The sequence below is a fragment of the Lolium rigidum genome, chromosome 7, assembly GCF_022539505.1.
Source record: "Lolium rigidum isolate FL_2022 chromosome 7, APGP_CSIRO_Lrig_0.1, whole genome shotgun sequence".
Taxonomy (NCBI): Eukaryota; Viridiplantae; Streptophyta; class Magnoliopsida; order Poales; family Poaceae; genus Lolium; species Lolium rigidum.
The window spans coordinates 58406017-58420376 of NC_061514.1; the positions used below are offsets into that span (position 1 = coordinate 58406017).

A 14360-nucleotide genomic window follows, 5' to 3' on the forward strand; every position below is an offset into this window, starting at 1 on the left:
GTGGCGATGTTGAACAACCGCGTGGCAAGGTCGATGGCCGGAGCGAATCGCGTCAAGATCCCGAGTCGTCACGTCGGGGTCCTCACGCCGGTGCCTATTTAAAACAATAAACAAAATACTCAATAAATAACGAACTAACTAACAAACTAAGCTAACTACAAAATAACAATTTATCCTAACTAAGATAACTAACTAACTGAATTGACCAATTTATCCTAACTAACAACAAACAAACTAACTAAATTAACCAATTTGTCCTAACTAACAACTAACTAACTAATTAACTAAATTAACCATTTTATCCTAACTAACAACTAACTAACTAACTCACCATGCATGGAGCCGGCTGGTTTTGGTGGAGGAGACGGGGCCGGGGCGGGTGAGCAGCTGTGGCCGGACAGGGGCTGGGGGCGGGCGCGGCGGCGTAGTGAGCTAGCGCGGCGGTGCGGTGAGGGGGCTGCGGCGGGTGGTGGCGTGGCGGCAGGTGTGGCGGTGGGGCTGGCAGTGCAGTGGGCTGCGGGGGCGGGCGCTGCGGCAGGTGTGGCTGGCGGCGCGGTCGGCTGCAGTGGGGGCGGGCGCGGCGGCGCGGTTAGTTGAGAGGGCCGGGGAGGGCGGCGGAGCCGCGACGGGTGGTGGCGGCTGCTGGCGGCGGTGGGCAGGGCCGCGAGGAGGAGAGCGGCGCGCGGCTGCTGGCGGCGGCGCGAGGTGGAGGGGAGTTCGGGAGAGGTGGAGGGGGAGCAGGGGAGGGCGGCGGGCGGCGGGGAGGTGGTTGCAGGCGGCGGGAAGCGCGGCGGCGGGCGGGGGGAGGAGCAGAGATGGGTGGCGGCGGGCTCAGGCGCGGGGGAGAAGTGGTCTGGCTCGGGCTCGGGAGCGTGGTCCGGCTCGACCAAACCCTACCCAAAGCCTATGCCGAGGGCCAGGCTATGCCGACGGCAGCCCTCGGCATAGCCCCCTTTTTTTCTTTTTCAAATTATTTTTTATTTAAATTTTCTTAATGTCAATTATATTATAAAATATATTAATATAGGTCCGTATAAATTTGTTTTAATCTTCTACATTCCCAAGCTATGCGCATAAAAAAATTACCATCTTAACTTAATATTTTCTCCCGTAGACGAAACCCTAATCCGGTAGCCCTGCAGATCTACCCCTTTGACCGACCTCCGATGACGGTCGACCCATGGACTTTTCTCTTCCTTTGTGTTGTGTTAGGTCATCGGAACATGTAGTATCAATAGTTACCCTATCTTACATCAATATTCCCACCGGTAGAAGAAACCCTAATCTGGGAGCCCCGCAGATCTACCCCTTTGACTGCATCCCATCGGGGGTCCCCCGGTGGGCATATGCCTCCATTTGAGCTTGGTTAGGTCATAGGTACATGTGGAAACAAGGATCATCCCATATGATCTCAAGTTTATCTCCGGTTCAACTCCGAGGGAGTTCCCCCCTATACATGCAGAATCTGCCTAAGTGTAGGAACCCCCAGTCCGAGAAGCCGGACACACCTGGGGGGGTAGCCTTGGATATAAAACCATATCAAATCACTTTTGTGCATTCCATGTGGACACACACAAGTTTTGGGGCCATTCCCTAGATCCGATGCTCGATTTCAGGTGAAACCGTAGTTACGTTGACCGCGCGGTCTACCCCTTTGATTGCATCCCATCGGGGGTCCCCGGTGGGCATATGCCTCCATTTGAGCTTGGTTAGGTCATAGGTACATGTGGAAACAAGGATCATCCCATATGATCTCAAGTTTCTCTCCGGTTCAACTCCGAGGAGTTCTCCCCTATACATGCGGAATCCGCCTAAGTGTAGGAACCCCATGTCCGAGAAGCCGGACACACACAGGGGGTAGACTTGGATATAAAACCATCTCAAATCACTTTTGTGCATTCCATGTGGACACACACAAGTTTTGGGGCCATTTCCCTACATCCGATGCTCGATTTCAGACGAAACCCTAGTTACGTTGACCGCGCGGTCTACCCCTTTGATCGCATCCCATCGGGGTCCCCGGTGGGCATATGCCTCCATTTGAGCTTGGTTAGGTCATAGGTACATGTGGAAACAAGGATCATCCCATATGATCTCAAGTTTCTCTCCGGTTCAACTCCGAGGGAGTTCCCCCCTATACATGCAGAATCTGCCTAAGTGTAGGAACCCCCTGTCCGAGAAGACGGACACACCTGGGGGGATAGCCTTGGATATAAAACCATCTCAAATCACTTTTGTGCATTCCATATGGACACACACAAGTTTTGGGGCCATTCCCTAGATCCGATGCTCGATTTCCGACGAAACCCTAGTTCTGTTGACCGCGCGGTCTACCCCTTTGATCGCATCCCATCGGGGGTCCCCCGTGGGCATATGCCTCCATTTGAGCTTGGTTAGGTCATAGGTACATGTGGAAACAAGGATCATCCCATATGATCTCATGTTTCTCTCCGGTTCAACTCCGAGGAGTCCCCCCTATACATGCGGAATCCGCCTAAGTGTAGGAACCCCCGTCCGAGAAGCGGACACACTGGGGGGTAGCCTTGGATATAAAACCATCTCAAATCACTTTTGTGCATTCCATGTAGACACACACACACGTTTTGGGGCCATTCCCTACATCTGATGCTCGATTTCCGACGAAACCCTAGTTCTGTTGACCGCGCGGTCTACCCCTTTGACTGCATCCCATCGGGGTCCCCGGTGGGCATATGCCTCCATTTGAGCTTGGTTAGGTCATAGGTACATGTGGAAACAAGGATCATCCCATATGATATCAAGTTTATCTCCGGTTCACGTACGAGGGAGTTCCCCCTATACATGCAGAATCTGCCTAAGTGTAGGAACCCCCTGTCCGAGAAGCCGGACACACCTGGGGGGGGTAGCCTTGGATATAAAACCATCTAAAATCACTTTTGTGCATTCCATGTGAACACACACAAGTTTTGGGGCCATTCCCTACATCCGATGCTCGATTTCCGATGAAACCCTAGTTCTGTTGACCGCGCGGTCTACCCTTTGATCGCATCCCATCGGGGTCCCCCGGTGGGCATATGCCTCCATTTGAGCTTGGTTAGGTCATAGGTACATGTGGAAACAAGGATCATCCCATATGATCTCAAGTTTCTCTCCGGTTCAACTTCGAGGAGTTCCCCCTATACATGCGGAATCTGCCTAAGTGTAGGAACCCCCTGTCCGAGAAGCCGGACACACCTGGGGGGGTAGCCTTGGATATAAAACCATCTAAAATCACTTTTGTGCATTCCATGTGGACACACACAAGTTTTGGGGCCATTTCCCTACATCCGATGCTCGATTTCCGATGAAACCCTAGTTCTGTTGACCGTGCGGTCTACCCCTTTGACTGCATCCCATCGGGGGTCCCCCGGTGGGCATATGCCTCCATTTGAGCTTGGTTAGGTCATAGGTACATGTGGAAACAAGGATCATCCCATATGATCTCAAGTTTCTCTCCGGTTCAACTCCGAGGGAGTTCCCCCCTATACATGCAGAATCTGCCTAAGTGTAGGAACCCCCTGTCCGAGAAGCCGGACACACCTGGGGGGTGTAGCCTTGGATATATAACCATCTCAAATCACTTTTGTGCATTCCATGTGGACACACACAAGTTTTGGGGCCATTTCCCTACATCCGATGCTCGATTTCCGACGAAACCCTAGTTCTGTTGACCGCGCGGTCTACCCCTTTGACTGCATCCCATCGGGGGTCCCCCGGTGGGCATATGCCTCCATTTGAGCTTGGTTAGGTCATAGGTACATGTGGAAACAAGGATCATCCCATATGATCTCAAGTTTCTCTCCGGTTCACCTCCGAGGGAGTTCCCCTCTACATGCGGAATCCGCCTAAGTGTAGGAATCCCGCCCTTTTTCCCGCCCACCCTTTCCCGCTGCTTCTCTCCCGCCCTTTTTTCCCGCCATGATTTCCCGCCAAGTTTTCCCGCCCACCCTTTCCCGCTCATTCTCTCCCGCCAAGTTTTCCCGCCCACCCTTTCCCGCCCATTTTCTCCCGCCAAGTTTTCCCGCCGTTTCGACCCCTCGTCGGCCTATATATAGCCATGTCTTCTCCACTAACGACACCGAGCAACATTTCTCCTCTCATCACTTCTCTCATCCAACAAGCACCACAAAATCCTCCGAGTTGAGCTGCCGCCGAGATGGCTCCTCGTCGCCGTAGCAACACGGGCTTCATCGGCGTTCGCCGCGGCTACCGCGGGGCATTTCGCGGCCGAAATCACCGCCGGTGGAACGCGTGTGTGGCTCGGCACCTTCTACACGAAGGAGGCTGCTGCCCGCGCATACGACGTTGCGGCTTGGAGGTTTGGCCGGCCGCGCCACGAAATGAACTTCCCGGAGGTCGGGTCTCCGACGAAAGCTCGGAGTCTCTCACCGAGCCGCTACTTCGCTCACGGGGTGAAGCGCGGCGGTACGGGCCGGCCGGCGGCGGATTGATACCACCGAGGCGGACGAGCGGTTCATGGCACGGTGGCGCGCAGACCATCCCGGAGACGTCGAGGCAATGCGCGCATTCCGGAAGGACAAGCGGGCGTATAGGAGAGAGAGGAGGGCGGGAAAGCGGCGAGAGGAAGGCCGAGGTTGAAGCAGAGTACGCCAAAGGAGAGGCGTCGACATGGGGGAGAATGATGAACGGTGGTCGTGGAACCTCACAACCACCGCTTCAGAGGACACCCCCAGCGAGGATGAAGATTTCGACTTCTCTGATTAATATGTGTATGTGTTGAGTCCGTGTGTCTTTAAGTGTTTTGGTTCCTGTGTGGGTTTAGTTTCTTTAAGTGTTTTGGTTCCTGTGTGTGGGTGTAGTTCTTTAAGTGTTTCGGTTCGTGTGTGGGTCTAGTACTTTAAGCGCTTTGGTATGTGTGTGGGTCTAGTTATTTAAGTGTTTTGTATCGTGTGTGGGTCTTAAGTTCTTAAATGTATCACTTTTCTCTCCAGTTCACCTCCGAGGGAGTTCCCCCTATACATCCAGAATCTGCCTAAGTGTAGGAACCCCCTGTCCGAGAAGCCGGACACACCTTGGGGGGTATCTTTGGATATCAAACCATCTCAAATCACTTTTGTGCATGCCATGTGGGCACACACAAGTTTTCCAGCGATTCCGACGCTCCGGTGGTCTGTAACTTGGAAAACCCTGGGACGGGGACCCCACAGATCTACCCCTATAGCTATCTCCGTGCGAGGGTTTACCAGTGGACTTTTTTATTTGTTTTGCTTTGTTTAGGACATATGTACATTGAAACCATAGGTTGGGCATACTTTACCATAAAATAGGCTCTGTTTGAGCCATGACGGGGGTTTCCACATACAGATCCCTGGATTTTACCAAGTGGTAGCCCATTATGCGGAAATCGTCAACGCCGGGTACATCCAAGGTTAGCCAAACCTTACATCACACGTGTACATATATGTTAGGGGCAGATGCAAGTTTTCCAACAATTCTGACCCTCCGGTGATCTGTATCTTGGAAAACCCTAGGGCGGGACCCCGCAGATCTACCCCTAGGGTTAGGGTTAGGGTTATAGTTAGGGTTAGCAATGTATGTGGAAACCCTAGGGTTAGGGTTAGAGTTAGGGTTAGAGTTAGCGTTAGCAATGTATGTGGAAACCCTAGGGTTAGGGTTAGGGCTAGAGTTAGGGTTAGGGTTAGGGTTAGAGTTAGGGTTAAAGTTAGCAATGTATGCCATCTACGAATTCTTAAAAAATAGAACCATTTTTTACATAATTCATACTAGTAAATAAATAATAGAAACATAATATAAAGTAATATGAGAGAGAGAAAATAAAAATAAAATAAAAAAACCCTATATGCCGAGGGTGGCCGTCGGCATAGGAGGGCCATGCCCTATGCCGAGGGTAGCCCTCGGCGTCTGGCTGACGCCGTGAGAGGGCGGTGACGGTGCGGGAGCGACGGGAGGTGATGGAGACCTCTACGCCGAGGGCCTGGTAGACGCCGAGAGCAGCCCTCGGCATAGCCACCTCTACGCCGACGGCATCGGTACGCCGACGGTCGTCCTCCGGAGGTGCCCTGGCGAGGCCGTACGCCGACGGCCCCGATAAAAAGCCGTCGGCGTACGTGGTGGCCGTCGGCGTCTAGCTCCATTCACTACCAGAAACTGGTCTTTTCCCCACGGCTAAGCACCTACAGGAAATTACCAAATACCGTCAGGGTAATTGTTCCTGTCAGTTCACCGACAGGAAAATAACGCCAGGGATAAATTGACAGGGAAATTCTAAATGCCTGACGGTTGGCTGACAGGAAACTATTTCATGTCGGTTCTTCATGTTTTCCTGAAGGTGTTCTGTAGCTAACAGCAAAATGTTCATGTCAGGCATGGTAAAACACGAACATATATATCCTGTCAGGACATAACCGTCAGGAAAAATAAGGAAGGATTAACAAAAAAAAAAATAGGAAAGCAGAATCATGTTTCTATATAACTATGCCAGTACTTGGCATATACAAAAGATACACATCAAACCAGTCGCTTACATGAACAGTAGAGTTATGAAATCACATCTATTGTCATACAATTCCATAGAATTTTCGTACATGCATCAAATCTCAACATAAACACAAGTTCAACCATTTCAAAACGCACAGGTGCATCAAGTAAATATTCAGTAGAGGAGATCCTATATTCCATGATGCTTTTTCTGCAACTTGAGTTTTAAGGTTCTCTTTATGATGATCCTGCAATGGATATAATTGAACTTTTAAAAGTGTGCCAAATGTCACACTAAACAGTTCAAAGTTGCAAAGGTTGCTACAAAAAGATAGCAGGAAGCAGAAATAATATCTACAAGATATAATCAGCAGAATCTACTTGGCACCTCAGTTCCTCACATCAACTTTAGCATATACACCTAACTTATTTCAGCAAAATTACGATGTAGCAATATCAGTTTTAACCAAGATGATTCTGTGAGAAATAGCGGCAGAAACTTCAAGTTGAAATAGACCAGTTTCAGCAAAATTACGATCTAGCAATATCAGTTTTAACCAAGATGGTTCTGCGAGAAATAGTAGCAGAAACTTCAAGTTGAAATAGACCAGTTTCAGCAAAAAAAAAAATACAATGTAGCAAGATCAGTTTTAACAATGTTGGTTCTGTGAGAAATAGTAGCAATATCAGTTTTAACCAAGTATGACACGAGAACATAGGTGAACCTAGAAATGAGCACCTAGCTAAACCAGTTAATAACAGAGTTAAGTATCTGCATTTTAGCTTCTCAAAATGATTAAGATATCACTGAGGCTGGGGATTGACTAGTTGGGTGACAGTAGGAAACAGTACCTCTTCCTGTTGAGGGATAACCAGAGTTCTTGTACTGATGATATTCCCTGCCCTTGCCCTAGAACTGTGCAATTCTTCCCTAATCCTAACATAAGGAAAATAAAATAGAAAGTTACAGGAAAAGCAAGAATACGATGAGTTTAAATAGGAAGTGTACATAACTATGAAACATTATTCATGGTATATATCTCGAGACAGGTAGAAAATAAAAGTATAAAGCATACTTTGATAAGAGCAGAGGATATTACACCTCTCTTATCGATCGGTACTGAACCTTGGATCTTACTCGTAATCTCCAAAGTATGAGAGGTACCTTATTAATTCTGCGTTGCACTTGACTGCAATTACACAACACAATTCCTTCTGTTTTGCACGAACATTTCTGAAGATGCAAAACAGCAGCTACAAGAGGATATCACAATTATTCAAACGCAATACTTATATTTCCACGTAAAGAGATAACTAACTTGCTTCTAAACCTAAATGCTTACCGTTTAATTTTGTCAAGGGTGGCAAAAGGCAGAAGTTGTATCAACAGGCTGCACCTTCCATAATAGCTCAGGACAGTATGAAGGATTCAAAGCTAGATCCTACCACCATGCAGCACATCAAGCTTGAAAAAAAAGAATCAATATGTCACATATCCAATGCCATTCACTTGATATAATCTGACAAAATTTACTTAACTAACAATTAGAAAAGAAAGGGTATCATGTTCACAAGCACCTTACTCTTGTTGATTGGATCACAATATTTGCCATACTTCAAACCAACATCGCTTGAGTTGCCGGTCTATACCATTGGCACCTCAGGCACCGACCCACCCGCACCCGGATCAATGTCCGTTTCTTGACAGTACCTACAAAATTGCAAGCAAATCTTAGCACCACACCAACTCACATACACACAACAGCACACCAGTAGCACATGCACGTGAAGGAGAATAAAGGGATTAAGGAATACCTGAGTGCTGAGGCGCAGCGGACGGATGGCGGCGACAAGGTCGACCTCAATCTGGGGCGGAAACCCTATCTTCTACTTTTCCCTCCCACCTACCCTCAATTTTTCGTTTTGCCGCCGGCGACCATAGATGCTCAGCACTGCACTTTTCTTCGCTTCTGCCCGGTTCCGCACGCTTAGGCGACACTCAACACCTAATCACAACACTTAATCGGGCTCCTAAATCTTTAACATACAAAATAGAACAAAGCTATCTCTTGCGTCATGAAAACAAAATAATCAATACGGTCAAACAAATGGCCCTAGTTTTGACAAGTATGGCTTATATTTTCAGCTAAAATGAATCTGAGCTAGCTAGCCAATTTCTATCACAGATAATGCAAACCAGGCTATCCTCAAATCGTTTGGAATGCAGCCACCCGGCCACCCATCCTGCTCTTTCCTTTTCTTCTAAGCAAATAAATACATGCATGAATTAGCTAGGTACTTCACCGTGCAGCACATCAAGTATGTATAATAATCAATGCAGTACTTACCACACCAAAAACGAATCTGCTGAAAAACGGAAGAGGGATTGCCGGTTGCTGTCAAGGTCGACCGAGTGGAGTTGGGCGACGGCTGCAGACGGATAGGATTCGGACAGCCTTCCGGCCGCGAATGGAGGTGGGAAGAGAAGGCAGGGGGGCGGCGCTCGCGGATGGAGGTGGGGACGGTGGTCGCGGGGCTCGCGGACAGACCTAGGAGCAGGCGGTGGTGGAGGTCAGGGATACATGAGTGGCGAGATGGGATCTGTCCGCGCAGGGATATGGTAGCAGTATGCGGTGGAGGACGAAGCAGATGGGAGACCGGCGGCGCTGGAACGAGGAGGCTGCAGAGGATGCCGGCGGCGGCGGCCAACAATGGCGAGGAGCTGGGCTGAGGGCGGCGGCGATGAGGATGTGGAGAAGACAAAGAATGGGGAAATTTTCTACGGCTTGCCTTATCTGCTCATTTCTTATTTTTTTCCACTCGCGCGACGTGGCGGGAACAGTCTAGAGTTGGCGCGAAAATATTGGCGTGTAAGAGCATCTCCAGTCGCGTCACCAGCGTCACCGAAGTGATTTGGGGGCTCACGGGACAAAAAAGCGCTCCAGCCGCGTCCCCCAAAGCCCATTTTTGTCCGGCGCGGCCCGATACGGTGTCCGGCGCCCCGAGCCCATCCCTGTCCCACAGGGGACGCTCCGGGACGCGGACACAACGAAAGCGAGGCGAGGAGGCGCGGGGCCGACGCGTCGGCGGCACGGAAGGCTAAAACCCCGTCGCCTACCTTTGGTCAAGCGACGTTAATGGCGTCCCTGTTTTCCCGAGCGACGCAGGGACGCGTCTCGTCGTGCATGGCCGCGTGGCCGTCCGCGCCGGAGTTATTGCGCGCAACCACCCGTGCCGCCGCCGCCGTTTTAAGACGCCCGCGGTTATCGCCGCTCATCTTCTCGTCGCCGCCGCCTCCCCTCCCGGATCCTCTCCTCGCCGCTCAAAAAATGTCGAGCTCGTCCTCCCGCAAGATCGCCGCGGCGAACGGCCCGGACGCGACGGCCTCACCGTGGCGGAGGCGTGGGCGCCGTACCACGCCCGTATCCGGTCCCGCCGGACATGCGGCCGCAGCGACCGGCGGCTGGAAGATGGCCGTGAACGGCATTGGCGTTCCGCCGCCGCCAAAGCCGCGCACGGACCAATGGTGGGACGCCGTCAAGGCCCGTCGGGCTCAACTCACCCGCCAGGAGCGGTTGGATCCGACGTGGGCGGTCGACAACAACGACGCCTGGTGGACATCATACTTCCAGGCGAAGTACGACGTCGAGATGCACAGCACCGATGGGCTCGTCGGCGGCCCCAATAGCTGGAACAGGGAAGGCCGCGCCCTGTTCTGGGGCGTTCCGGGGCGCACCCTCGAGAACGTCATCCGCGGCCTCCGCAACGGCGCTCCAAGGCCGGAGATGCCGTCGTCGCCGCCGCCGTCTCCTCAATGGCAGCCGAGGAGGACGACGTACTCGTCCTCCTCGCACTCTTCTTCCTCGGGACCGGCGCGATCGACGCCGTCCTCGTCGTACCGGCCGGCGCCCTACACCGTCCCCAAACGGGAGGTCAAGGAGGAGCCGGGGACGCCCGTCAACACGAGGCGTGGCGGTAGCGGCGGCGGGCGGCGGCAAGGGAGGCGCGGCGGCGCCCTCCTCATCCCGGCCGGAGGTGAAGGAGGAGCCGGAGGAAGCGTCGCGCAGCGGCGCTGCCGGGCGGAGTACGAGCGGCAGCAGCCGCTCATCGCCGGCAGCCGACGACCCCGAGGACCGCCCAGGGCCGCGGGCGGCGTTCATGGCGTCCATGGACGACAAGGACGCCCGGAGGGGCGACCCGGACGCGGCGATCGCCATGTCCATCCGCGACTCCGGCAAGCCGCCGGTGGACCTCACCGACGACGGCGAGGCAGACCAAGCGGCTTGGTGAAGGACGAGCCCGTGGACGAGCCCGTCGACGAGCGCGTCAGCGAGGAGGTCGTCACCGACGAGATGTACAACTTCCGGCGAGCACTACGACGCCTCCGGCCGCCGCAAGCGGTTCTAGATTAGGTTTAGTTTTAAAGTTAGTCAAATTTCGTTCGAATCTATGTAAATTTGGACGAATCTAATCGAATCTAGTTAAGTTTAAAATTTGCGAAATTTTGTTTGGGGGACGCGACTGGGGAGCGACGTCCCCCAAACGCGGCACGAACGAAACACGTCCCCCAAACGCTCAATCCGGCGCGGTTTGGGGACGCTTTGGGGGACGCGACTGGAGATGCTCTAATTTGCCTCTCGCGCGAATACGGTGGCGGCTAACTTGTAAACATTTTCCTGTGAGTTGAGCCGCACACAGAAAAACGTATTTTCCTGACGGGCAAGTCAAAACCCACAGAAAAATACCGTGTTTTCCTGTGAACTACTTCGGGCCTCACAGGAAAATTGACAGCCGAAAGGAAAATACTGGTTTCTGGTAGTGATTCCTGTAGTGAGTACGCAGCTTGCGGTATAAATGGAAGATAGACCAGCCACTAGCTAGGTGTGACACGGATGTCATTCTCCGGGAACGAGCCGGGGAATCTACAAACTAGCTGAATGCCCGTGCGTTGCTACGGGTTAACATATCCTTCCTATCGATCGATCGAAACGAATAAAGTAGTTAATTTTGTGAAAAGTTCTGGATTTCATACAAAGCGACGGGTAACCACGCCATCTCACTTTGTTGTAGATTGTGTTCCTGTCCTTCCCTGCTAATAGCTCCTCAAAGTTCTTCTCTGGCACACACGAGGGTGAAATCGACATGGTCGAGTCGCTGTTTTGGTTATGTTCTAGAGATGTTTTATCAGGTTTTGTCATCTCCTCTACGTTAGGATAAAAAATATTTTATTTTTCTTCAAGTATGAAAAATTGATGAGTTAACCGTGGAATTTTTTTTACTAAAAGGGACAGCTTGACACAACAGCCTTGTTAAGTACAATGACAGAAGTATCATCTGGAATACTTGAACACTTAAATACATAATAGTGTGAATTTAGCATTCATAATAGTTGCAGTTATATGACATTGCTCTACATCATTTGCGATGTTAATATCTAGAAAGGGGCCTTAATGGTGTAATAATTCAAAAATGGGCACTTAATAGATCCGGTCTCTGCATAACTAAGATGCACACAGCCGCTAATGGTGTAATAATACCTCGAGTAAATCATGTGTAATATTGTTTCAGTATTCTTTGTATTCTTTGTAGAGTCTCTAGTAAATCCCTTTTGTAGCATTTTCTCCGGTAGAGTTATCCCTGCAGATCTGATGTTTGGATGTATCGCATTTTTTGCACATGGACTTTTGATGTTTAAACTCGACCAGTCACCTTGCGTGAACTTATTGATCAATTACGACGATAACGTGTCGCTGATACAGATGATCATCTTGCCGTGGCCCATGTGGGCGGCCAAATGTGATTGCGTTGCAGTCGCTGACGCCAAATGTCGCCGCATGCTGGCCGGTGGAGCGGTGGAGAGAAATTAGAAGAAGCTGACCTGAACTCTGTACGTCATAGGAGCCGAACAGCAGACCAAGAACTCTCCAGCTAGCTAGCACTCAGTGCCATACGCAATGATCTAGGTATCATTATCATACGGACTTAATTAAACACAACGTGTATCAAGTCCAAATGCACGTATAGAGTCGTGTCATGCAAACCAGTATTCAGAGGCGACGACATGATCCACTGCTACCTCCTGAAGAATGGCCTTGGCGGTGACGTCCGGCCGCTCCAGCGCTGGAACTCGCTTCTGCCTTCTAGGCGCACCATAGCGCCAGCGCGGTAAGCTTCAGCGCCTCCTCCAGTGACCACTCCTCCGGCGTCGGCGAGCCCTGCAGGATACGTCCTCTCCATCATCAGCTGCAGGCCTGCGGCACCACGGCGTTGAGCTGAGTCCGGCAGGGATTGGGCGGAGCTGCTGTTGTTGTATCCGTCCATGGCTTCCAGCATGAGTTGGAGTGTGGCACGAGACTCCTGAGCGAGCTGATAGGATGGGCTTTTCTACAGGCCTGATGAAAGGCTACAGCGGGCCCACTTCATCGGGACGCAAGAATAAAGATGAAGAAACGAGCCCGACTTTTAGTACCACCTCGACCAGCGTTTGGCTTTTTTTTTGTCGCGGAAGGAAATCTAAGTCACGGTTCGCTCTGGTTTTTATGACGTACGAAACGTCTTTTTTACGTACGGACACCACCCATCCCCGTTTAATAGTAAAGACTAGCTGAATGCCCGTGCGTTGCTACGGGTTAACATATCCTTCCTATCGATCGATCGAAACGAATAAAGTAGTTAATTTTGTGAAAAGTTCTGGATTTCATACAAAGCGACGGGTAACCACGCCATCTCACTTTGTTGTAGATTGTGTTCCTGTCCTTCCCTGCTAATAGCTCCTCAAAGTTCTTCTCTCGGCACACACGAGGGTGAAATCGACATGGTCGAGTCGCTGTTTTGGTTATGTTCTAGAGATGTTTTATCAGGTTTTGTCATCTCCTCTACGTTAGGATAAAAAATATTTTATTTTTCTTCAAGTATGAAAAATTGATGAGTTAACCGTGGAATTTTTTTACTAAAAGGGACAGCTTGACACAACAGCCTTGTTAAGTACAATGACAGAAGTATCATCTGGAATACTTGAACACTTAAATACATAATAGTGTGAATTTAGCATTCATAATAGTTGCAGTTATATGACATTGCTCTACATCATTTGCGATGTTAATATCTAGAAAGGGGCCTTAATGGTGTAATAATTCAAAAATGGGCACTTAATAGATCCGGTCTCTGCATAACTAAGATGCACATAGCCGCTAATGGTGTAATAATACCTCGAGTAAATCATGTGTAATATTGTTTCAGTATTCTTTGTATTCTTTGTAGAGTCTCTAGTAAATCCCTTTTGTAGCATTTTCTCCGGTAGAGTTATCCCTGCAGATCTGATGTTTGGATGTATCGCATTTTTTGCACATGGACTTTTGATGTTTAAACTCGACCAGTCACCTTGCGTGAACTTATTGATCAATTACGACGATAACGTGTCGCTGATACAGATGATCATCTTGCCGTGGCCCATGTGGGCGGCCAAATGTGATTGCGTTGCAGTCGCTGACGCCAAATGTCGCCGCATGCTGGCCGGTGGAGCGGTGGAGAGAAATTAGAAGAAGCTGACCTGAACTCTGTACGTCATAGGAGCCGAACAGCAGACCAAGAACTCTCCAGCTAGCTAGCACTCAGTGCCATACGCAATGATCTAGGTATCATTATCATACGGACTTAATTAAACACAACGTGTATCAAGTCCAAATGCACGTATAGAGTCGTGTCATGCAAACCAGTATTCAGAGGCGACGACATGATCCACTGCTACCTCCTGAAGAATGGCCTTGGCGGTGACGTCCGGCCGCTCCAGCGCTGGAACTCGCTTCTGCCTTCTAGGCGCACCATAGCGCCAGCGCGGTAAGCTTCAGCGCCTCCTCCAGTGACCACTCCTCCGGCGTCGGCGA

At 50.5% G+C, this 14360-nt stretch overlaps 1 long non-coding RNA gene across 6 annotated transcripts; it reads right to left on the reverse strand.

Moving 5' to 3' along the window:
- Nucleotides 1–6672: 6672 nt before the first annotated feature.
- On the reverse strand, nucleotides 6673–8859 carry LOC124675644. Of its 6 annotated transcripts, XR_006993369.1 has the most exons (8): nucleotides 8826–8859; nucleotides 8675–8739; nucleotides 8293–8483; nucleotides 8056–8188; nucleotides 7821–7942; nucleotides 7643–7731; nucleotides 7330–7414; nucleotides 6673–6725 (listed from the first exon to the last, which is right to left on the reverse strand). It is a non-coding gene; the product is annotated as an uncharacterized LOC124675644 (long non-coding RNA). The 6 variants fall into 6 exon arrangements; XR_006993371.1 differs by lacking the exons at nucleotides 8675–8739; nucleotides 8826–8859 and having other exon boundaries at nucleotides 7821–7919; nucleotides 8061–8188; nucleotides 8293–8593; XR_006993368.1 differs by lacking the exons at nucleotides 8675–8739; nucleotides 8826–8859 and having other exon boundaries at nucleotides 8061–8188; nucleotides 8293–8593.
- Nucleotides 8860–14360: the final 5501 nt, after the last annotated feature.